The 25996-nt window shown below is 41.3% G+C and overlaps 1 long non-coding RNA gene across 1 annotated transcript; it reads left to right on the forward strand.

Annotated features, from left to right (window-relative positions):
* Window positions 1-285: 285 nt before the first annotated feature.
* LOC114017968 (uncharacterized) lies at window positions 286-25712 on the forward strand. Its single transcript, XR_003563333.2, has 4 exons — window positions 286-375; window positions 2828-2946; window positions 3888-3979; window positions 25611-25712. It is a non-coding gene; the product is annotated as an uncharacterized LOC114017968 (long non-coding RNA).
* Window positions 25713-25996: the final 284 nt, after the last annotated feature.

Genomic DNA, 25996 nt, shown 5'->3' on the forward strand with positions numbered 1-25996 from the left:
GGTGCTATCCAGGTAGAGTCACCAACAGCAACATTTTCATTAGTGGAAGAACTGAATTTTTGCATGCAATCTCCTTGCATGCAGTGAAACAATTTATTCCAAAGAGCAAGCTCATGCACATGTGGTCCAAAGAACCAAATTTTTTTAGAAGAGGACACATAGCAGACCAGGGTAGTCACAGGAATTAGGACACAGTTCAGAGAGGAAGTTTTGGCATTGCCCACAGCCGAGTGACAACACAGCAAGCGGGAAGAGCACAGGAAGGTCATGGAGTGGTCAGTTTTCTAAAGAGGGACATGCCAGAAGCACAAACCCAGGCAGGACATATTGACTGCACCCTTAAAAGGTCTCTGCTGCAAGAATTCTTAGTGGGGGGTAAGAAATTTATTACCTTGTCTTACTGGAAGAGGTGGGAAGCAAGGACGTTTGTGGGAGTAAAATGCACTGCCTTGATCTGACCATTCCCTAATGTCACTCATGGGTCCTGTCTAATCCTTCTCTCTGGCACTGTTGCTGTCCATCTGTGTTTATCTCTACTTTGAGTGTCCCATCGGCTTTTAAATTTGTGGATTTGCTCCAGATTCAGTGATGAATTTGTACTTTATGATATTTATATCTCCACCCTTCCCTGACTGTTGCATAAGATTTCATGCTGGAATTTCTAACCCCAGGTTTTTAAAGAGGTCTCGTTGATTTAGGGAGAAAAATGAGCATTTTCTTTCCCCCAAAATGTAAAGAAGAATAAAGCTAAGAAGGGGGCAGTTAACTTTTAACTGTGTCCTAGGGAGGTTGAACTTCATCAGATTGTGAGATCTGTGAAGTATGGTGGGATGAAAAAGTGTCCCCTAGAAAATAAGTTGTTGCAATTGGCAAAAGAAGTGGGGAACAAAACCCAAAGGAATGGGATCCTGAATGGGGGAAAGTGGAGCTTTGGCCCATACCTGGTAAATAGAAATGCAGCAGTTGGTCTGCTGATTGTATAGCAATAGCTATAGGTATTATATATGTATTATATTATATATATAGCTATAAGGTAGCAGAAGAGAAGAGAAAACTAATAGAGACTGTGTTTTCCAGATGAGGTATGTCACATGAGCAAGGACAGTCTCTCCTCTGGCCCCAGCTGCCCTGGCAGGGGACAAGCAGTCCCAAGCAATTTGTGCTACTGCCAGCTGCAACTGCCTCGTGGCCCTTGGCAGCTTCCCCAGAGGCACAGGTTTAGTGGGGCTGCCCAAAAGGACTGGAGCTGCACATCCTTCCCCACACCACCCACCCCGGGGCTGCCTTCCCTGCTTTCCTCCCTGGGTGGTCGGGAGAATGAGATTTTCCTCCTGCAGGACCCAAGGAACTGTGGTGGGATATGGAACAGAAGAGTTTGCCTCAGCCCTCTTACCGAGCATATGATCTGTACAGACTGTAAATGCCACACTAAGAGGTCGAGATATGCTGGGAACAGGATAAGGCAGGGCTTGGATGTCTCTGCCAGGAGGCAGTATGGCCCAGGAGCAGCAGATTTGCAGGATGAGACCCTTGGTGCCAAGGACCTAATGGGTCTCACTGGGAATGAGCTATTTTGGCCTTGTGATGGCTGGTGGTTGAAGTGCTGTAAGTAAATCCTCTAGAAGACAATGCACAGTTCAAGAGTAGATTAAATATAACTGATTATGATCTTTACACACCGGCAAAAATGCAATTACTGTCTTAAATATTTAGTGTAATGATTTTACTAGACCAGAAATACACACCTACTGAAGCTGTCTATAATATATCCTCATAGCTCTCCAAAACTTTATTTTTGGGTTTGCTTTTATATTAATCATTTTTTGCACTGAAGATAGATTTAAGAAATCAAACTATGACTAAGAGTTACAAACTTCCAGATGAATATTTTTATTCTTAGCCTGTCACAGGCCTCTATTTTTAGTCAGCTGAAACAGTGGCAGGGTTATTAGCATCAGTGATTTTTGGTGTTTGTGATGCATTTTCAGAGTTCTACCCAAGAAGAAGTATTCCCGAATATTATACTTAATCTATTCAAAACTTTTAGTGAGGATAATTGTTTATTTTTATCTGCTATTACATTTTAGGTTATCAAAGCCAAGAAGACCACCAGCAACTTTGTTTTTTTCAATTATAGTAGAATATGACAGAAATCAATCTGATAAACAGAATCAATTAGTTGAGTTTTTTAACAGCATTGAGCAATTTGCACAACAGTTGGCATTCCTAAAGGAACTGAGCATAATTAATAATGAAATTAATCAAGTTTAGAGATAGCTACCAGTAATTTTGAGGATCAGACCATGTATCTCTCTGCTTTAGTTTCCCTGAATTTAACTGCACTTGCACTGAACTTTGAGGTCTGACGCACTTTACATCCTAGGAGCATTATGGGAATTAATCAGGGACTCAAAATACCCGAGTGTATTTTTCTGGGAACTGTGGGTGACCAGGAGCAAAACAAGCAGCTGCACATGGTATCAGCTTTTCTGCACAAGAGTGCCCAGTGACTACTCACCTTTGTGCAGTACAAGGTGCTTTACAGATGGTAAGCACTCTGCAAGAAACAAACTTGTGTTGTCCCTGCAGTGAGAATTAAAGACATTGAATCAGTACATCCAAAATTAACAAGAATTTAGGTCTCCGGTTTGATCTTGCTTTCAATACGGCAAGGTGTTAGAGGAGGCAGATGTCAGTAGCAAAGTCTTTTCTGATAAAATGGACTGTTTTTCTTCTGACTGCTATGTATTCCAATGTCACTAAAATTCCTTCTCACTTGCTTTTGGCTATAATGGTTTAATAGTTTTGGGGTTTTTTTTCCTTGTAGGTACTTTCTAGTGCTGGAATCTCTGCAATTCATTCATTTCAGCTGTGAAGATACAACTTGATTGTCCTGTACACTCATCTGTGGCCTGTTGCAGGTGCACAGCATTTCTCCAGTAACTTGTAGGCATATTTATTACAAAGCACGATTAAGTTATTCAGGGAACTACAGTAAAAATGTTAGTGGCTAGGTCAAAACCGTTTGAAAAGATACATGAATACGAACGAATAGGTGCTTTTTCTGCAACCACAACTTCAAGAACAATTTTGACATAACTGGTACCATGTGGCAGCATTTACTACAGGCAGAAGCTACTAGAAGCACCTTACTATTTCAGGGAACAACATCCTTGAAGATAAACCCAGCAGTCCTTTCTGAAGGGTCCCCATCCCACTTTACTGAGTTGGTGGGTTAATTCTGGTCAAGAAGACTTTGCACTGACTCCCCACACTGTTGCTTTCATTTAAATGTGCAGCCAGCTCTTTGCATCAACTGCATTTCTGCAGAGTGCTGTGCTGGGAGTGGCAGAAGTAAAAACCCAGCAAACTTGAGAAGGAGCCAGGCTGTTGAAGAGTGGGGGTTAATGTTAAAATAATTTTCTGTGCTTGCCATTCCTCCATGTGTAAGGGAAATATGAAGTACTATCAGTAAAATGGGAAGAATCAGCAACAACACATAGGTGCATGCCAGCAACATGGGTGATTTTCTTCTATACATCAGATGCTTAAAATACCACAAGAGACAATGCAGAAAACAATGTACAGGGCTCACTGCTAATCTGGACTGTGGCTTCTTCACAGTTCACTGGCACTGAAAGGAGCAGTACAAATGCTGAGGAAAATGTTGTCCACTAGAGTCACAGCTTCTGTTTTATAGCCCAGGGTTTCTGTGTTGCAAAAACAGACACAAAAATACTACCAGCAGTTCAAATAATTTAGAAGTCATTAAAGCATCCGTACCAAATATAATAAAGGCTGGTCTGCTTGGAATTTAGTTAAGTGAAATAGAGTTTTAATTCCAAAAGCACAAATTTTTAACAGTTGTTTCATAACTCTTTCATCAGGCAGGTCCACCCCACAAAGCAGGGCACAGAGCCCTGGGCAACCTCTTGACAGGCTGATACATCTCCATGGCACAACGTGGGGACACACAAAGGTACTGGCTCATGTCTCAGCTGCAATATAGGTGATTTTATGTGGGGTTGCACCCTTTTTCGAGGCAAGGCCAGTTATTAATTATATAGCATTCAGCTCTGGAAATAGGTAGCTCAGGGTTCTTTGCCTCAATGCTTCCCTGCTGAGTGTAGACATGCCTTAAATCACAGCGCAGTGCTGAAGAGGCGCTGACTCCTGTGTTGTTTTTTAAAGTTACCTTTGAAGTCATAACGGGGGAGGGGTGTGTGTGTATCCTTCAGTTTATTTATTTTCCATCAAAATATATTGCTTGAGGTCCTTCAGCTCATCACACGTCCTTGTCCAACACAAGTCATCAAGGCTTCCTGTCCAGGAAGCAGACAGAGCTCTTCTGATTTAGAGGCATCCTGGTGTGTCAGGTTGGCACGTAGGTAGGTTAGCCATTGCAATAGCAACGGCAAGAAGGAGCAAGGCCACCCAAGCAGGAGTGGAGGAACAAGTCGTTTTGCTCCCAGTTCCCTCTTTTCAAGGTTAGAGAAGGAGCCAGCTCATTTCATTACAAGCCGCCCTCATATAACACATGACACAGTTTCAACTTTTGCTCTGGACCCCTGTGCTCTTTCCTTCCCTGTATTTGTTTCCCCATTTTTATTTTTATTTCTTCTGATTTCCCCTTGCCAGCTGCACGCCCACCCCAAGAAAGAGGTCTGGCGGCTGGCTGAGAGCAGCAGTGCTCATCCCCAGCGCTGTGATAAGCTGTGCTGTGGGCTGGGGAGGGTCCTGTCTCGGTCCCTAAAAGCTGGGCCGCCGACTCACTTGCTGACATCTGTTCCTGTTCCAAAGTAATGACTGTGGGAGTGGGCTTTGATTGTCAAATCTCCTGTTACCTCTTGCAGTTTTGCACAGTATTCCCACACATATAAACTGAGGTGTCTGATTATTTTAAGCGCACTCACACACGTACTTCCTACATTGTCTTTTCTACTCTGAATTTTTCATCCAAGGGAATAATCCACCTAAAATTGCACTCAGCTCTTTACCAGTGGAGCTGAAATAAACACTCATTGTATAATTTACTTAAAGAAGCTGTATTTTCCTTTTACTGGTAAAAGGGTAAAATTATCTTGATTCTAATGGCACAGTTACTGCTGACACAACACTGGCTTTGCTCGACTGATTTTAATGATTAATTCCCATGCCAATTGTTTTGGGATTCTTCTCAGTCAACAGATTTTTGACACTGAATTTCTGGTTGTTTTGGGATACTTTACTACTGAGGGTTCTTTGCTAGCTGCTTTTGAAATTCCTGTTTCTATTGTCAGAGCTGTTTGGATGGGAGTTTTCTCCTTCTGAGCCAGGCTTCTCCCTTAGCTCAGCGATGCCAGGAACTCCTAATCCCGTGTCTCTGACATCATGGTCCATCACCATGGCAACATCTGAGAGTCATGCAGTCAATGGCCTGGTTTTTCTGCAGAAACTATGTAGGAGAAAGGATGAAATCAGAGGGAATACTAACATTTAAATGATGTGCACACATACAAATGTATGCAAAAAAAAACCCAAAACAGCCAGGGAACAATGCAAAAGCTGGAAACCCAGAAGTTACTTGGGTTTTGTGTTTAAAATGTGGGCTTGAAGCAGAGGAAAATTTTTCTTCTGTGTTTCTGAAATTTCTAGCTCTTGGTCTTGTGCTAGACCTGGGTAACATGGCTTCATCCAGTCAGCATAGTGCCAGTGCCTTCTCTTCATGGATATTAAGCTGGTTTTCATTTGAGGTTGTTGTTGTTCATGACATTTCCATGCATTTCCCAAATTTGGATAGTTGAAGGAGGTAACAGAACAGGAATCAGATTTATTTACTCATTCCTTTTCTTTCCCTTCTAGATGTTCTGCAGCTTTAATTTTCTAGCAAACAAAAGAAATCCCTAGCCCCTGGAATGATTAATTCAAATTATATTGCACTTTACCTTTCCTTCAGCAACACTTAGGTTCCCACTGAATTGAAAATATGCAATAATGTACCCTGATCTTTTAGGTAATTTCTTCCTTCCTTCCTGTACTTGGTTGTCGACCTCCGAAGATCTCTACCTGTCTTCTAAGAAAAAATGCTTGTGCTGAAACCTGCACTGTTAGAATGGAATTTCCTTTCTTAAACTGTACTGACTTAAATGTCTGTGCACAGATGAAACACACTGCAATTTAGTCACATCTCATCTATAGTTAATTTATAGAAAAGTCTTCAGTCATATGTCATTTGGACATATATTATGATGGAGGAGCTGGTGATATATTACAATTTCCTGTCATGATACAAGTGAATGTACAAGCTTTGAAGAAATTTTACGTTATTGTCACACTTGTGAAGAAATCTTTGCCTGTGGGAAGCTATGGAAAAGGGCAAGAATACACACTCTGTACTCTTAATTCTCTTATAATGGCCAATGGGTTCTTATTTGGAACTGGTATTTGAGCTGAAACTCCTGAAAATGAGGGGTTGGAGTACACAGCCTGATGTAAGCCTGTTGCATAAAATATGCCTGGACCTGGCAAAACACATTTCTCCTTTAATGAGAAGCTAACCTGCAAAATCTGCTTCCATTTGGTAGGGTAGCCTACTCTGCTGTATGGATTAAATGCACAACTTCCCTGATGACAGCATTTTGTTTAAGCTGGTGAATGACTTTTTGCCTTGCCAATTTATGACACTATTTCCCTCTGGGCATCCCTTTTGGCTTATCTGTTAGTGCCAAGATATGTGCATTGAATCACCTGGTAGTACTTGAACTGCACATCTCACCCCAATAACTGGCCGATGGTCAAGCTGACTCAGCTGCTGCTGTATGTTATACCCCTAAGCTTGTTACATTTACTTAATTAATTCATTCCTGCTTTCAGATGTTGGAAGCTGATAAGAGAAGGTTGCCATTAGCTCAGTTCCTATTTCTTAACTTAAATATTTGATTAAATGTAATAATAAAATTACATTAGTCCTTTGAACTCATATCTACCCATGATTCAAAGGATTAGAAGAAGTTAATCCAATCTTTTAAGGAGGCTTTTGAAGTTTTGAGAGTATCTTTCTTCCCAGGGGCACACTTTGTTGTGTTAGTCTCCTTTTTTTGTCATTTTCTGAATGTCATTTATAGCTCTGCAAGACTTGAGGGAACTGCTGCAGTAACCTCATCTGCCTGCTGCCTGCCATGGGCCCTCAAGTGGAGCTTGTCCATGGGTTCCCACACTGGAGGGGCTTGTCCTGCCTTTCTTCTTAATGAGCCTCCAACAAAGCCCCTGCAAAATAGATGTGCTATAAAAAAAAAAAAAATAGCATATGCTTCTTCCTCACGTCATCCTTCACTTCAGTGTACTGATAACCACCAGTAAGCTCTGTATCTCCACCCAGTTCACAGATGCCATGTAGGCTGTATTTTGTTGGCTAAGCACAAAAGGTTGAATATCCCTAAATTCCTCAGATGCCTGATGAATTACCACAGACAATTAACAAAGAGACCTTTCCCTCCTCCCGCCAAAAGTCACTTCAAAACCTGCACCTGGTTGTAATCTTTTCTACTTGAACTAATTGCTATTTGCAGTGGCATATGGAACAAGGGTCCTTTGCCTAATAGTGGTATTTTGAACTATGAAGACATTTCACCACATTTCTTGTTCATTTTGGAGACTGTCTGTACTTTACAATGATTTTGCATTGCAGGAACTGTGGTTCTCAAAAAAAAAAAACCTAAAAAAAAACCAAAAAGAAAGTGACTCTGAGGAAGCAAGGGAATTTTTATATTTAAAGCTTCTTGAGAGAAGGATCAGAGAACATCAGATTTTGTTCATTTTCTTGAATAATTCATATGTACTTACACAAAAATCTGAAGGAGTTTCTAGTCTGTGTGGGCACTGTGTAAAAGTGGAAACTTTATTTATTTTTAAGTAGACTTGTCAAATTGAATTTCCTTTTGAATACACAAGGTATGAGATGTGGTTAATATTTTATCAATAAGCTTTTAGAAGATATTTAATAGCTGTTAAGGCCACAAGGCATCAATGCGATCGGCTGCTCAGAAGACTGGTACAGCATAAGCTGTGAATCCAGAAAATTGTGCAAAAGAGGAAATTATTCTTTTCAAAAGCATTAGTGCAGTGGCTTCTGGGGCTTATCTTTTAGGAAAGCATTCAATCTTAACATGAAGATGCCAGGTAACAATGAATTAATCATTACAGTACCCTACAAAGTGCAATTTGTGGCTGTTTTAAAACAGAAACTGTCATACTCTGCTTACCCTTAGATCCAATTACTTTTTTAGAGGAACGCATTTATCTCCTTTTTCATCAACAGCCTGATGATGTCGGGACTTAGCCAGGCAGATCCAACTCCCTTCAGAGGGTGTTGGCCATGTATCTCTTATCTCCTTGATAGAGGCTCTGACCTGCCTTTGAGCTGGAGCCACTACAAGGTCTTTTGTGGATACACGCTAGTGTGGAACATTGAAGTTCCACTTCATGTAGAGTAATTCAGATTTTAATGGAGTAGGAGTAATCTCTTCTCCTCTTTCATGTGGTTTTGGTGTTTCTTCAGGCATGGGTTTGAGTGTGGGTGTGGAACCCCACCTCTTCCCATCCATTTGAGCTATAAAACCATGGGGATATGGAGCCGTTCACTCCTCCTGTGCCCAAACACTGTTGAAATAGTTAAATAAAATAAGACAAGTCCAAAAGGAGGGGTTGGACACCTGGGTTCACCCAGGGAGGTGGGTAACATGCACACAAATGTCCCCAGGCAGATGCTGGAACTGTACCTGTTTCCCAGATGAACCGAGATGAATTATGTGCCAGACTCTTGGCTAAAAAGCAAGCAGGTCTTTTGCCTGTCTTTTGAAAGAGATAAAACCAGCTTTAGTTTGTGAAATTGAAGAATTATGACTCTGGCTGCAGTGGAAGAGTCAAGATTATGAATTGTTAGCAAAGATGGGCACTTCCCTACGATTCACTTAGGAGCTGGGCAAGTGCAAGCGGTGGGGCTTGCTTGTCAGGTCTTCATTCCTCACAGATAAGTGGGGCTAGCATCATATTACTGCAGTTTCTATAAATCCCACTGTGTGAGTATAACTATGTGGGCATCCCTTGGAGTCAGTGATGATGGTTTCTTCAGTGCAAAGCTATTTGCTTCTTCTGTGCATATGTGTCTATCTACTCATCCCGAGAAAATACCAATTTGTGAGAAGCAACCACACTAAACGTTGATCGAATTGATTGCCAGTGACCAAAAGGTGAGAGCTTGTTTTGTTTCAGCCACACTGCTGAGACATCTGGGATTACAGCAAGAGCAGGTACACTCCCCGCTGCCCCCTCCCCATGAATCCTTCTCACACAGGTGCTGGTGGCAACATCAGCAGGGCAGTACAGATGTTGGTACGCCCAAGGGTGTCCCAGGGGTTCTCGGGAGGTTTGCATGGCTCAGGATAAAGCTCACACTGAGGTATATTGGGTGGAGTTGGCTAAGTAAGGTAGGTTTAAACTAGCATGAGCATGCACCCTGGTTGCAAAAGGGATGTGCTTTTGTTGCTTAACTCTTCTTTGTGCCCTGGATAGGGTACCCATATATTCCCCTGGCTGTGCACTGTTAGCTGCGCTAGTGGCACCATACCCTGCTGAGTAACACACTCTGCCACTGGCTCATCCAAGAGTGGTAGTAGGATGAAGGAATAAACCCTGCCATAACTCTTTTCTCTGGGTTATGTGACCTAAAAAGCCTCCTTCGTCTTGAATTTCTCTGAACAAACATGCATACAGCCAAACTCGACTCTTCATCCTGAGTGCATGCTCCTCCCATATGGAGCAGCTGACACTCATCTCATGGCATCCCACCAAATTGTCTTCTCTTTACTGACCTCTACCTCTCTTATCTTGCTCAAGTAATTTTAGACTGGCCAAGTCTCTAAGGCCTTTTTATACTGAGATAAGAAAGGAGGAAAGGGTAGAAAGTTTACTCCTCCAGCTTTTCCCTGGGTTCCTTCATAGGAAGGATGTCTTCCCATCTCCACATTCGACCAATTTGAGTTTAAAAGGCTGAAGTATCACTTGCTGAGCGGCTAGTGTCAAGGCTGATATTACATATAGTAGAGATTATCTTGATGCTTCCTATCAACTAATATGCCTTTTTGATATAAAACAGATTACTCTGATTTCATTTCCCACCTTCATTACAAAGGCTGTCCAACTAGGACAACAGTACTTCTGCATGGCATCCTAAATCCTTGCTGTAGTAATTACATGCAGCGTTGAATGGATTGAATTTGCTCTTCCTATGATTCACCTTTAACAGCAACCTTTGGCAGCATTTTCTTTTTTAGTAGATAGAACATCTGAAGCATCACCTAGCATATTTGACCTACCGAAAAAGAATACTTGCCATCATTAAGTTACGATCAAAAGGAGAGGGCTGTTCGTATAAAGATTATAGATATATCTTTGTGGATTAGTGCTTAATACAAAAAAGCTCACAGAATTCCTCTTTTGTTCCATCCCCAGTCATGCAAGGCACTAAGCAAAACCGTATCTTGCGGAAATTGCTCTGCACATGCAAAGAGGAAAGACAATTTAGACAGCCTTGGCACACAGCTCAGTTCAGTGTCATTGACTGAAAGGAGATGGAATAGATTTAGTGGGGCTAAAGAAGAAGCAGCAGAAGGGCTCTGGCAAGGTCATAGTCCACAAAGGGATGGGGAATTAACATGTTTTAGGGGCATTTTTTTTCCCTAACAGACTTTTTAAATCCCGTTTGACTGCTCCTCCTTGGGTGCTGGTTTTGTTCGATGCCCAATGGATCAAAAGAAAAAGTTATTACCGACTCCACTGGGCCTTTAATGAGGTGTGTAACTGTTGGATATCTTTGATGGCTTCCTTCCCTGCCTAAAAACTACAGTTATTAAGCAGCTTCTTTTGCTTTCTTTAGGGTCTGTTGTTTGTAAATATAAATATGGTGGTTGAAATAGGTTTGTATAAAATGCGCCCAGAGGCCCAAAAGCTGACAAAAAAAAGGGAATCACTGTGAATCTTGCTACAAACCTGTTTTCTGTGTGATTTATGCATCATGTGGCAGCTGTGGAAATCTAAGACCATGTTAGAAACTCTGGTTTGATAAAGTATTTGTATGAATAATGGTTCTTAATGGTGTTTGTAGAAGATTGTCATGGTTTAAAAACACTGCGGCAGCCCAAGAAGTGGCTTCTAAGTGCAAGCATGAGAGTCCCCCAGTTATGACACCAGTGCATGGGGAACAAGGGCAAAATAGCATTCAAAATAGCCATTTGAACAGCAGCAGGTTAGAAAAACAATCAGATTAGAGATAAGGAGGAAAGAAACATAAGACAAAGAGAGAAAGTGGGGGAATTCAGAGGAGACATCCAGCAAAGTAAACTATTTTAGCAGGATGTCACTCTTTGGTCTGGGGGTTATCTGACGTGACTACAACAGTTACGCACTATGCTTGCAGGCATATAACTTTCTGCAGACTATGAACATAATTGTTTTCATGTTTCTTTCTTAATCTTTTCCACTGAAAAAGTATTGTTTTCTTTTTTTAAAAAAACTATATGGGTGAGAATAACAGTTTTATGTTGGAAGTTTAGTCTTATGTCACCCAGTAGCTAGATGCATCCTGTCCACGGATCTTGGCTGTGTCAGACTGAAATAAGGAACAAAACAAAAGTGCACAGCAGATACTTTGCAGATAGACGCCCAAAGCTCCTTGGTCTCTACAGAATCCACAGATGTGCTGGTCTTGTCTTTCCTTCCAGCTCAGCAGCATTTCAAAATCGCATGTTTATGTCTGGTCAGATCCCTTTGAGATACCAGTATGGAATTCCTTTCAAATATCTCATTTAACATGAAGCTCCATACAAAAAAAAAGATACTGCTTCTTGAAGGAATCAGGGTTTCCCCAGGGTTTTATGTGACTTCTGTTATTACCTTTCCTCCTACACCTCTTTCTCAACATCGTATTTCTTCTAATGTTTTAAGAGGCCTGAAATGCTAGTTTCCACTTCGACATATTTGGAAATAAAATTGATGCTATAAATCTTTGCTCATGAATAATGAGATCATGAGACCTACAGGGGCATTCATATGAAAACGTTAGGTAAGATCAAGGAGGTCTGGGGGAGCTGATTTTGGAACATTTTTCTTCCTCTTTTTTTACAAGGCTAAAACCAACCAAGTTAAAATTTGACACAAACTCTGAGGACTTAGTGTAAGGCATCAATTGGTAGTAAAAAAAATATCTTTGCTGTCACTGGCAAAGATCTGATCTATATAAATCAAGTGAAATCAACAGACAATTGAAACCAAACGTGTTGCACATAGTTTCCACTGCATTTTTATGACTGAATTAGCATCATAGCTGAGTTCTGAAGTGAAAAAGCTTGGAAAACTGTTAATATCTTCCCTCACAAATTCTTTTTAAAAGATGTTGTGTCAGGCTTACAATCTTCTATAGCACCTATATGAAAGAATTGTCAATGGGGTTATGAAAGAATTACCTGGCAAAATATTACTGCAAAATAATACCATTACACCCTCTAAGAAAAAGAAAGTTCCATTAGAAAGTTCGTGTTCTCTACGGCACGTGCTTAACAGGATCCTTTTTATCTTCACTGTCCTCATGGTGCTTACAAAGTACAAAGTACCAGACCTTACCTCAGACATACTGAAAGACCTGCAGCCCATTTTAGTGTTACCTGAACACAAAAACCTGGGTTTTTCAACATGTTTTTCAGCATGTTGTTTTGCCTATGCCAGGTAAGCACTGCAAATCTGCTGCTATATGGCTGGTGAGAGATGGAATGGTCTTTGCCACCAAGATAGGGCTGTGTTCTCAGAAGGAAGTATCATTCTATTAAGTACTTGGCTTTTCAGCATCTTTTTAACAGATTTTATGGGAATCGAACATCACACCCCTTTTGGTAGAAAGATAAATTGGCCAACAGCTCTTGGCTACTGTAATAGCTACAGTTCATGTGGGAGTGAGCGTACATGAGTAAGGAAGACATCGACAAATACCATTTGTAAAAGTTATTACATGGGAAAAAGTTTTTTCTTCTTAGTCCTAGACTGGTCTGTGTTGCTTCCTTCCCCTCCTTCCTCTCAACGCGGAGTTTTATGGTACTTCAAACACAGATGACACATGTGTGTGGTGTCCATTTGGTTTCAGCAATCACATAACTTTTTATGCAAATTAACAATGCTTTGAGTCAGATTGTAAAATTATAGAGTTGGCTTTTTTTTTCTCCACAACAGTTATTCCTGAAAAAGCTGTTGCTAACCAATAATCAGGTATTTCTCTTTTTCAAATGATAAAAGCTGAGAACTGCTGTAAAAAGGCAACAGCTTTTATCTGAAAATGCCTCTACTCTGAAAAGCCTTGATACTTTATTTCAAATGTAAGCTTGTCACCATAAAGATAAGATGAATTCAAGTATTTAAGGCTTGGCAGAACATATTATGTACCATGTTTAAGATAAAGCTTTGCTTGCTTAAAACAGCAGTGGAAGGTGAAACTGTAAACCAGCATCTAACAAAGAAAGACTGGCAAAAGCAAAGAAAGGATTCACGCTCTTTAAATAAAAGCTATCTGTTTGTAACTAAGAAAGGTGTAAGTACTGAAGCTGTGTTTGTCCTCAGACCTCTTTAACAGATATAGTTGCTGTGTGTTTTAGAGATCGAGTCACATAAGTATTCGATTTTCTGAGCATTTCATTCTTCCTTTTTCTCCACCTTCAAAAATAAATGTTAGTTGTTTTATTTTAATTTATCCCATAACATTTTAAAATCTATCTAGCTTTTTTTTCAGGACCAAAAGAAATCTTACCAGTTGTTTTTGGAGATATATAAGGTTTCCTTTGATATATGTTTTTGGGTGTAACAGTCTCTCTCTTCCTAGAAGTTACTTTACTGCATCCAGATTTGGGCTAAGTATCCCCAAACACAGATAAACCGCACGTTCTCTCAACAGGCGTCTGAACAATCTGCTCTCTCCTATTACCCATGAAAGCACAGCTAGAGTTTTCAGATGTGCCTTGGGAGCTGAGACACTGTGACTCATGTTATTGAAGCCTATTCGTGGCTAAGACATTTTTGAAAATGAGCTTTCTTTTGAAAATGATGTTTCCAAGACATTTCAGTGCTCTGGAAAATGTTATACCATATTGTCATGAGGCACACTGCCGCTCAAGGTTAAGAAGAAATTTTAATGTAAAGTTCTCAAGAAGGATCTGGGAGAGACGGAGACAGCAGCATCTGTCCACCACATCTGGCACCCCCAAAAAGCCACTGTGTTCAGCGTCTCCCCATCCTCCTCATGGCAGTGGAGATTGCTGCAGGGTGGGGGCTGTGAGACAAGGTGAGCTGCCCTGGCAGGCACTGGCTGTGGCCAGGCCAGTTGCTGCTGTGGGACACAGTCACCTTGGAGTTGCCTACACAAAGACAACTGCTAGGGCATCCTAGGGGCAGTCCCTGCTGTCTCAGGCTCTGACACAGTATTTGGCCAGATAAGTGGGTATTGCCCATCATCTCCAGTACCAACTGGTACATCAGCAGGAAAAGGATGACCAGGGGAAATGTGCATCCACTGCTGAATGAGGTGGGTGCCCTGGTCATGAAGGATACAGAGAAGGCAAAGTTACTGAACACCTTCTGCCAAGCTGGCCCTCAGGAATCCCAGACCCTGGAGGCAAGAGAGGAAGTCTGGAGAAAGGAAGACTTTCCCTTGGTTGAGGAGGATCATGTTAGAGATCTCTTAAGCAAACTTGACACCCACAGATCCATGGACCCCGATGGCATGCACCCCGGGGTACTGAGGGAGCTGGCAGATGTTATTGCTAATCCACTTTCCATTATCTTTGAAAGGTCATGGAGAACAGAAGAGGTGCCTAAGGACTGGAGAAAAGTAAATGTTACTCCAGTCTTCAAAAAGGGCAAGAAGGAGGACCCAGGAAACTACACACCAGTCAGCCTCATCTCCATCCCTGGAAAGGTGATGGAACAGCTCATCCTGGATGTCACTTCTAAGCATGTGGAGGAAAAGAAGGCTATCAGAAGTGGTCAACATGGATTCACCAAGGGGAAATCATGCCTGACCAACCTGATAGCTTTCTATGATGAAATGACTGGCTGGGTAGATGAGGGGAGAGCAGTGGATGCTGTCTGCCTTGATGTCAGCAAGGCTTTTGACACCATCTCCCACAACATCCTCACAGGCAAGCTCAGGAAGCGTGGGTTAGAGGAGTGGACAGTGAGGTGGGCTGAGAACTGGCGCAATGGCAGAGCTCAGAGGGCTGTGATCAGCGGCAGAGTCCAGCTGGAGGCCTGTAGCCAGCGGTGTTCCCCAGGGGTCAGTGCTGGGTCCAGTCCTGTTCGACTGACTTGTCAGTGACCTGGATGAAGGGACAGAGCGCACCCTCAGCAAGTTTGCTGGTGATACAGAGCTGGGAGGAGCAGGTGATACACCAGAGGCTGCGCTGCCGTTCAGGGAGACCTGGACAGGCTGGAGCGCTGGGTGGAGAGGAACCTAATGAAGTTCACCAAAGGCAAGTGTAGGGTCCTGACCCCAGGGAGGAACAATCCCACGTACCAGCACAGGCTGGGGCTGACCAGCTGGGAGGCAGCTCTGCGGAGAAGGACCTGGGAGTCCTGGTGGACAACAGGCTGCCCACGAGCCAGCCGTGTGCCCGTGCGGCCAAGGTGGCCAGTGGGACCCTGGGGTGCATCAGAGGAGCGTGGCCAGCAGGTGAGGGAGGTGATCCTGCCCCTCTGCTCTGCCCTGGTGGGGCCGCACCTGGAGTGCCGTGCCCAGTGCTGGGCTCCCCAGTTCAAGGGAGACAGGGAACTGCTGGGGAGGGTCCAGCAGAGGGCTGCCAAGGTAATTAGGGAACTGGAGCATCTCCCTTATGAGGAAAGGCTGAGAGAGCTGGGCCTGTTTAGGCTGGAGAAGACTGAGAGGGGATCTTACCAATATCTACAAATATCTTAAGGGCAAGTGTCAAGAGCTGGGGCCAGGGTCTTCTCAGCAGCGCCCAGTGACAGGACAAGGGGCAACAGGCACGAACTGCAGCACAGGAAGTTCCATCTGAATGTGAGGAAAACTTTACTTTGAGGGCAACAGAGCACTGGGACAGGGTGCCCAGAGGGGTTGTGGAGTCGTTTTCTCTGGAGACATTCAAAACACACCTGGAAATGATTCTGTGCAACTGCTTGGCCAGGGGTATGGAGGGGGGCTGCACAGTGACTGGGCATGTGACCGGGCAAGTGTGCTGTAAGCTCGGGGGCTTCTGGGCTCATAGAGCTTGCTTGCTCAGTGCTACTATTACAAGTTAATGGTATTAAAATTAATAAAAACAGAATTAAGATTTCTATTTTTAGTAGTTATGCATGTAGTGCCATAGATACTATAATACACCACAGAAAATATGGTGAAGTCCCCACATCAAAACTAAGGGCTGCCTTTTAATCACAGTAAAGCCATTTTAACAACCTTTGGCAAGCTCAGCAGCAATGCAAATATTTCAAGTGGTGCAATATGTGTTTAGGAGACAGGAAAAAGGGCTTAAAATTCATTTAAATTGAAAAACAGCAGTCATGCATTTCTCTAAACGATTGTTTTCAGTACCATAAGCCACATTCTTTCAAATTTCCTCTGCTTGGCCACATCATTGGAATGAAGTGTCATAGCTGGTTAAGTCACTTTGACATCATCCTGATGATGTGTCAAGCACAGGAAATTTGAAAGGACAGGGCTCAGTAAGGTCTTACCCTAACTTGCCTTCTTTTGATAGTTCTCCCTCCTGCCCCACACCCTCCTTGCTCCTTTTTTCAACTTCAGTGTTTCTGAGCTTGATTAACTCTTGAAATCCCTGTGATGAGGTTAATACTGCCAAAGTTGTGGAGATAGCACTCTGAAGATCTTCTGCCTTCCTTTCAAAGCCAGCATTTTCAAAGTGTCTAAATATTTATGAGGATGGGTCATAAGTGGAATTGGTTATATTGAAATTCTCAAAGGCAAACCGTGCAAGTGAACCTCAGATGCATCTGGCTACAACTTCAGAGTGTAGGACTGCAAGAGATCCTGCAGGCTGTGAGCCCTCAGCCTGGCTACATCAGGCAACTGGTGGAAGTAAAGTCCATTGCATAAAGTGGTTAATAATGAGCTAGTGAGGTTTCTTCCTTCAGATACTGCTAGTGGGAAACTCTTTGAAAAAATTACAGCTCTGAGTAGGAGGCAGCGTACACAGCTCTTGTGCCAAAGCTGTCCTTCAGCTTAAATAGCTTTTTCTCTGATCCCCTTTCTCCACCCCAATGTACTTAGAGAAAACAATCCTACCTCTTCTCAAACTTCACCTTGCTGACCTAAATAAGCCCTGTTGTATTTTCTCAGGAAGTAGTCTACCCACTCTTCTGAGAAGTCCCCCTGCATTATTTTCAGTTTCAATGCTTCTTTCTTGATAATAGATGAACAGGAAAGAAAATGGTATTCCTTCTGTGGACTTCCCACAGAGTCTTAGGAAGCGTTACTATTTTCCTCTTGCTGTTGGAAGTACCTCCCCTATATACTCACCACAGTAGCTTCTGGGTTTGTCCATGGATACATCCTGTTGATGACCCAGACCCCATCCTGTGGTCCACTCCTATGCAGATATTTCTTTCCAGTAGAAATTCATGGTTTGGAGGCAGATAGCCTACATTCAACCTGTATCCATGTGCTTCTTACTAGTTATCTGTCTTTGAAGTTTCAAACTAGCCAGTAGCTGGCAGATGGAGGCAGACCTGTGTCTTTGCTTCCTCTGTGCAAGGGTGTTGCTTTCAGTTCTGTTACACATGATCTCACTTCTAGCACACCAGCCCCCAAGGTTACCTGTGTCTTTCTTTCCGGTTCTTTTCATGCTTTCCAGTTTTATGTCATCATATGTATCTCTCATTTGCTACTATTTTCCATGCCAAGGTCACTAATGAAACCATTAAGTGAATAGGTCATAAGGTCAATCCATCACATAATAGATTTCCTCCTACCTGATAATTTCCCTTTCAGTAGAGTCTGTTATGACCTGCCCTTTAGGCAGTTCCCTGTTGACCTTATAGTTATTATACTAATTCTCATCTTCTGCACATAACATGACATTTTTCCTTACGGCTTCATATCAAATGTTTACCTGAAATCTAGATAAAAAGCTGTGCTTCCTTCATCTAGGAGAGCATTTTTATCACCAAAGAAATATACTTGCTTATTCTCACATGATTCAGTTTTGGTAAAGCCATACTGCATTTTATATAATTTTTTTATTTCTCTCTACATATACTTTCTTTCAAAATTCATTCTATACTCTGTATACTCTCAAAGTCAGGTTAGTCTCTAGTTGTCAGTGGGCTACTTCTATCTTTTCACAAGCTGCAGCATTACTTTACCTATGTTCAACCGTGATGCATCATGCCAATTTAATGTAATTGGTACAAAAATTATTACCTGATCCTCAGTTTCTCATGCCAGTTCTTCCACAGTTCCAGAAGAGAGATTGCCTGGTCCAGAGATTTCTGCCTCAGCTTCAGCTGTGTACATTTCCAGTTTGAGGATCTCTCTTTCATTACCCACCTTACCCTATTTTGTTGTTTTTATTAAAAACAAGGAAGAATTTTGAAACTCTACCTGAATTATCATTGATTTCTATACCATCTTCACTCCAGTCGGGCTTTACTTTTTCTTTAGTCTTATAGATATGGTTAAACAGCTTTTTGCTTATTGTCTCAGTTTCGTAATTCAGCTTGAATTTCATTGATTCTCACTTTACCTGTATGTTTCCTGACATCTAATGTAGTTCATTTTGCTGATCATTCAATTTTCCCTCCTGAAAAGGCTTTTTCTAAAATCTTAGTATATTCATTAAGGTGGTTATTTACCTCTTTCTGTCCAGAGTGCTCCCCCACAAGTTTACAAAGATTTTTCCTTTGCTTATGATATGGATTCCAGATAAGCTTCATCTGTCTGACTCTGAGTAATTCTATGTTTCCTCTGCACTCATGTCCTTGGTTTCTTTTGGATAGCTCACTAATTAGATACCTTTATTTTTCAGTCTTTATCTATTTGAAATCTAAAACCTTAATTATAAAACTGCCTTTGTTTATCCTTAAATTGTATTTAAACTGAATCAACCCATGATCCACTTGAAACAAGTTTTTATTTCTTATCACTTATAAAAACAAACTCTAATTAAGATGCCCTCTTGTTTAATGAACTTTATCGTAGTTGATAAAGAAAATTGTCTGCTATCATACTCAGGAAAACCTGGACCTTATCCTTATTATAAATATTTATTTTTTTCATCCTATATTTTTGCATAGCACAATATACTCTACTTATGTACTCTGAATAGTTTTACCGATGCTACATGATTGCTTACTGCTTTATGGTCTCATAGGGCATGGTCTCTTACTCCACCTCATTTTTCTCTAAAAATATATCTTTTCACCACAACCCCTTCAATATCCTTGTTCTCTCATCCTTGACAAAGCATCTTACACTTTTGGTGAAGCATGATTTAAGATCCTCAGCTTCATATTCTAATTTTCCTCATTTTTTAGGGACAGCCTGGACATCTCAGTTGTCCCTTAAAGATTGATGGTTTAGTAACCAAACCAGAAACCATCCTTCCTTTAACAGCACCATCCCTTGGGTGGCTGTTTTCAGTACTAACTTTCCATTTTTCCTCCCTTCTGTTGTTTCTTTTGGAGGCTGGGGAAGGTTAATGCATATATTACTATTTTATAACCATGGTCTGGGTGCTCAGAAATGAAGGAGCTGTAGTGCATGCAGCATTTTGTCCCTCTTCTTGGTGCTCCTCAGCTCAACTCCATGGCCAGCTCAGGGTTTCAAACTAAGTGACTCTCTCTGGGCTTGGTGTTCATCCTGCATGGATACGCGCCTTCTGCATTTTGCTCCAGTGGCAGCCACTGAGCATGTATAATACCGTCTTTCTGTTTTCACATACTTGTCTCAGCTGGCTTTTCTTCAATGGTTGACTGCCTCTACCATCAGCTCAGCAGAGTACCCAAAATAGCTCTGGACTGAGGACCTTTCCAGAGAGGACCAAGTGGAAGACATCACCTACATCGCCTTTAATGCAAAGGATGGACAATAGGCCAAAAGCTCCCTTTATTTTTATATTATTTGGCACTAATGCCACTAGTTGTTTGTAATTTCCACCAGTGTGAGAGGTAAGTCAGGGCCAATATTTTCAGACTTGAAAGATATTAATTTTTCCTATAATATATCTAGCTGCAGATTCTGGCTATAAGTTAGAGATACCACTGGTGTAGCTTCCCTCTCTTTCTCTAAGTATTACTATTTACATGATTAAATTATTTTGCTAAGCGGGCTACATCCAGCCCCTATATTCAAAGTGCCCTCTGCCTGAACTCTTCAAACCTGGCACAGAAATTTCTGTTAAAGTTTACAATACAAATGGTTTATGGAAATAAAGTGGCAGTAGGAATGTTTTGACTAACTGTGCCAGTTCAAACCCACATAAGTCATACAATGGGTTGTTATGGTTTGAAAAGAGCTGTTTGCATTATATTTTTTTAAAGCATTAATTAAATTACATATAAAGCTACTAACATCTTAGGTCAGGGAGAGTGCCAAAATGGACATTATAAAAATGTTCGCTTTGGTATTAATTCCGTGTTTATGGGGCGTCTCATATCTCTAAAACCTCCCTAGACCACTATTAATCATAACCTATCAAATACATTCATCACATATTTTTCCTGTCATATGCCAAAGAATGTCTTATTAATTAAAGGGGTGAAAAATTGGAAAGGTTCCTTTTCTCTCCTATTGTTTTGAAGACGAGGAAATGATAAAGTTCAAACAGTAAATCTGTTCCTTTCCAGAAAATGTTCTTATTGGGAAAGCAGACTTCAGTCATATTAAAAGCAGAACTGTTTTGCAAAGTTTGGCCCAAATCTGGCTTGGGCTGCTTGCTCATCTAGTTCCTCTGAACTCAATTCTCTGCAAAAGCAGGATTTGGCCTTTTAGCACTTGTGCTGCAAAATCCATGACTGTTATTAAAGGCATTTTAATTAAACCCAGCATTAAAACTACATATTTCTTTCAAACCATCTATAACCAATAATTAGCAGCAAGGGGTTTTTCAGACCTCAGAAGAAATTGTTTGGGTGATATGCTATATGTGGTTTATAGATTTAAAATCCCTGGGGTTCTGTTTTCTGGGAAAGAGAAGACAAATCTCCATTTTAAAGTTAAATGAGTTGAGTTTTCTGTTCATTCCCTACTGGACAGTTGTCCACATCTCAAAAACTGAATGTAGCCTTAATTCATGACAGCTGTTTTCTTTACAATAGAATTGAATTTTATATAGCTCCATTCATATTTGAGATGTCCCAAAGCATTTAACAATAAGGAGTTGGTGCCAGTTTTTGTGGACCACTGCAGCACGTCAGAATTGTGCTTGATGAAGGTCTCTGGGATTTAGGTCTTTGGCTGGTGGCAATGGTCTGGGTGTGGGAACCACCAGTGTAGACGTTCTGCACCCAGCCGCCAGTCTCCCAGCCACAGGAGGCAATACTGACAAGGACTCGGGGTTAAGTTCATGCCAATTCAGAAATTATAGCAAAATGCCCTTTCCTTTAATATCTTTGAGCAACAGCACCCTCAGCCAGTTCTGTAAGCATCATTCTGCTAAATTTCTGTATTTTTTATGCTTTATGTCTAAAAAGTGAGCTGCCAACATTCTGCCTTGGATCTGCTGCAAAGACTGACTTGCATTAGTTTGATTGCATTAGCTCTTTATCACATAGCAGGCTGAGCAGAGCAGGGCAGATAGGATCCTTCCACCCTCAATAACGATGATGCTCTCACATCACAGAGAAATCCTGGGTTAGTCATTGCCTGCTTATCAGAGTCAGTCCATGCATATCTGCTGAGCATATCTGGGTCTCTAAGATTAAACGGCCATCTTAATCTTTGTCAATAGATAACAACTTGAAACTTGCTATTCTACACCTCACGTACTTTATTTTAACCACCACCTTTAAATGGCAATAGCAAAAATACGTATGTAAGTCTTAAAAGTTTGAAGGCATAATAACTCAGACCAACAGGTATGACAAAGAAAATGTCTCTTAGGTGCATGTTTACTTCTAACTGGGAGTTCAGTGTAATACAGTAGCTCTGTATTACACAAAGGCGTATTCCACCACAGAAATACCTGAGAACACACGTAACAATCTGCTTTTGAGCTCACCATCAGGCCCTTGCTATTGCAGGCAGCCACTTTGTAAATCAGCTGTACAAGTAAGGGAGAAGAGTTTACAGTGAGTACCTTTAGAAAAAATAGACCAACCTTTCCGTCACCGACATCCATGCGACTTACTAACCGGAAGATTTCCCAGAAACAAATTTGGCTGTCTTCAGCTGGATAACTTATTCAAATCAGAATGATAACACTGAATTACTCTAGAAAGACTTTTCCCCATGAAAATGGCACTAGTTAGTAGTTTTGCCTTTGAAACAAAGAGTTTCTCTAGACAGAGTTGGGTAGGGCAAAGTCTTTCAGGATAAATACATAAAGTACAGGCCACAAATTACATCAGGGGTTTGAAACTAACGAACAAGTTACACCAAGTTGTGCTCTGGAGTAGCATAAACCCAGTGGATTTAAATTCCTCCTCTGCTGTGATTCTGTGAAATCAGTGAAGTTACACTAGGGCTTTTTAATACCAGTTTTATTGCGTAGGAGTAGGCTCATCTTCTTTAGAGGCTACAGATGGATTCCAGCTATCATGAAACAAATAGTTTTCAAGGATGGATATCCAAAGGGAATTTTCTAAAAAAGAGCTGAAAAGAAGCTTGCATCACCATTATATTTTTAAAATAAATCAATATGACAAAGATCATGATTAAGGATAGGTGGGGACCTCATGGTGCCAAACAAGCTTTGGAGACTGAAGTCACAGGTGAGCAAGAAATCATGAGAAGGATGGAAATAAAAAAGGAAGGTACAATGAACACACATCAAGCAGTTTCATGGCTGGAAGCATCATGATCTTTTTCCTGACCTCCAAAATAACACACTACAAGAATGTAGGAGGGGAAAGCAGAAGCGAGAATGAGCCGGGATAAAAAGAAGAATAAAGTATCAAGCAGCTCTGAGTAAATACGATAAGAAGAAAGCAAGGTCTCAGCAAAGTCACGTTACAGAGCCTTCCAAATACACGTATTGCCCAAGGCTGATGCTATTTTCCAAAAACCTTTTTCCCATTTCCTGTGTTAAGCTGATGGATGCAGAATGCACCATTAATCTTAAAAGAAGCCACTTTTACTTCCAGGAACAGAGTTGTCTAAGCTCGGCTCAAAGGCAGTGAATTCTTTTTACTTGTCCTGTTGTAAGTAGGTTTTAGTGGGTGATGACATTCATCTGTTGTAGCAAAGGATAAGTAAGATTGTTCGTCCTATTTTTCTCACAGGAAGAAATCCAGATGTGCATTCTTAGTATTATCTTTATCCTTATTCTGAAAAATTCCCATTCACCTCAAAAACTTGCTTAGCCAACATAGAGTAAGGATCCTGGATGCATCTTAGTACATAGCGGTTAAATGCTGCAAACAAGCAAATGAATGGGAAGGTAAATGTAAATGAGCTATAATTCTTACAGCAGGGCTCTGTTCTGCTTCTCAGTTTCCTGCTCACTTTAATCACCAACTTGTTCTTTAGGAAAAATGCTCATATTTTTGGTCTCATTGGGTGGGTTTGTCCCACTAACCAAAATCTAGTCATCCCAGTCTAAGCTCATCCTTTTAAATCTCTCTATAGAAAGCAATACCCACCTCTGAAGGGTTAGCCACCCCATTCAAGTACAGCCAGTGCTGAGATACAATGCCCTCTGGGGGTGTTTATTTTTCTCTACTGCTTATAAGGGAAATCTTGATAATTCTTATATGTACCTAGCTGGACAAGATGAAACCCAAACTTTGTAAGCAGATATATCAATACAATCAAGTGAAAAATACATTTATTTTTGTTTGCAGATGTGCTATACATACGTCTCTGTCCTTTCCTGCCCTTTTCTCATCTTCACACCTCTTTGGTGCTTAAGCTGTAGATATCAACAGCTTCTGTGGGAGAAAGGAAAAAATGCTGATTGCCTCCTAAAAAATAAAGTGCAACCACAACATTCTTCAACAATCAAAGCCAAGCACCTAGTTTATTAAGTATCCATAGAAAAATGACAGTTCACTACAGCTTCTCTGGTGTACATGGAAATAGGTGACCATCTTTTCATGTTGTTTGGGGCCTGATCTGTGTACATAAAGTTTTCTAGTCTCCTTGGAGTTGCTCACAGCTTTTAAGGCATTCAGGGACCTTGTGGTAATGACCTCCTCAGGCTGCTGAATGTGGAAATACCCAGTTCTACAGCTTCATAGGCTTTTAAGCTAATATCATAATCTTATTAATTAAGATTGATCTTAATTCCCTAGAGGAAATGGCAAAGGGCAAAGCTGCAGAAGTCTCACTGTTTGCAGTTGTCTCTGCCTGTGCACCCTGGCCCTTCCATTCCTTGGCATCCAGGCCCCTACGTAAGTAAGCCTGCTCTTAATTTTAAGTCCCACTGAAACCAGCTGGCAGGGATGTCCCCGGTCACCTGCTGCTGAGCACTCTCAGAGGCACCGCAGAGGACAACATGGGCTTCTAGTCTGACTCAGCACCGATGCTCTTTACTCTCTGCTGTGTATGAATTCTGTGGATTCAGGGATTAAGGGTGCATATCATGACTTAGAACCAGTGAGAGACATGTCCTCCTTTTGTAGTGTATAATTAGAGTAACTCTTCTAGCATAAAGCTAGGGTTCTGGATTAAGGCCAAACGGGAGAGAGCATCATGTGTTATAACTTAATTATCTTACTATCAGCTGTGCTTTGCTGAGCGTCTGGCCTTTGGTCTTTTACATTGAAGCTCCAAATTAATTAGAAATACCATCAGGATTGTGATGTAGCCTAATTGCATTTACCTCCTAAACATTATTTAATCAATTTTGAAATCCTAATCTACACATCATAAAGTTTATTGGTCTTGTTAATTGGCTAAATCTGTCATTGGAAAGATGGAGGGAATTGGGTAATTTAACTAGACAATAGAATTTACAAATCCAATGTCCACATAATCCTGTTGTTGATGTCACAAACTTCTACTCTATTCTTTTTCTTTTGAAAACATTTTTACAATTAAGATTGATTATATGAGGCTGGTTATTCTAAGGCTGATTACTTTCAGTGCTGCAGAGCTTTGCCTTTCTCTCTCCTCTTCCACTGAAGTGTGGCAGAGGCAGCATTAAATACAGTTGTGGATTCAGAAATGTTTATGGTAGGCAGAGCCTTCAGATTAGCATGACACATGGAATTTGTGAGCTGTTAGATTCTATTTCAAAGCCTGAGGTTAGGATTTCAAGGTTTGTTTTTATAAAATGCAAATAGACTTCAGTTGCTTTGTTATTAAGATGGATTTGAAATGCTAGTCAGGGAGCAGATATGGAAACCATGCTCGTTACACAAGTCTTGCTTCCTGGAATGGATTTTTTTTTTCTTTTCTTCAGGATTTCTCCCAGATGCTAAGTAAACTGCTACCGTGAGACAGGCCAACCAAAAAGCTGTTCCCCTCACTAATAAGGGAAAAAGAGGTAAGGAATGAATGAAGCGAACATTCATTGAAGGAAGAAAAATCCATGCTGGCCACAGAATGACAATGGCTGCTGTATGCAGAGCTCCTGTGCGTTAGGGCTTAAGGCAAGCGAGCTGCCTTGTCTGGCAGCACATATCTTTATTGCTACTGGTGATCACACCATGGCTTCTAGAGCTACATGCAGGAGTCACTGCTGGTGTAGGTAAAGATAAAGGATCACCATTCGTGGTACAGACAAGTGAGGGAGTTCCAGAGCATTCCCTGTGCCAGCATTAAGGCTATCCTGAGCACCACGGTATA

The sequence above is a fragment of the Falco cherrug genome, chromosome 5 (assembly GCF_023634085.1).
Source record: "Falco cherrug isolate bFalChe1 chromosome 5, bFalChe1.pri, whole genome shotgun sequence".
NCBI lineage: Eukaryota > Metazoa > Chordata > Aves > Falconiformes > Falconidae > Falco > Falco cherrug.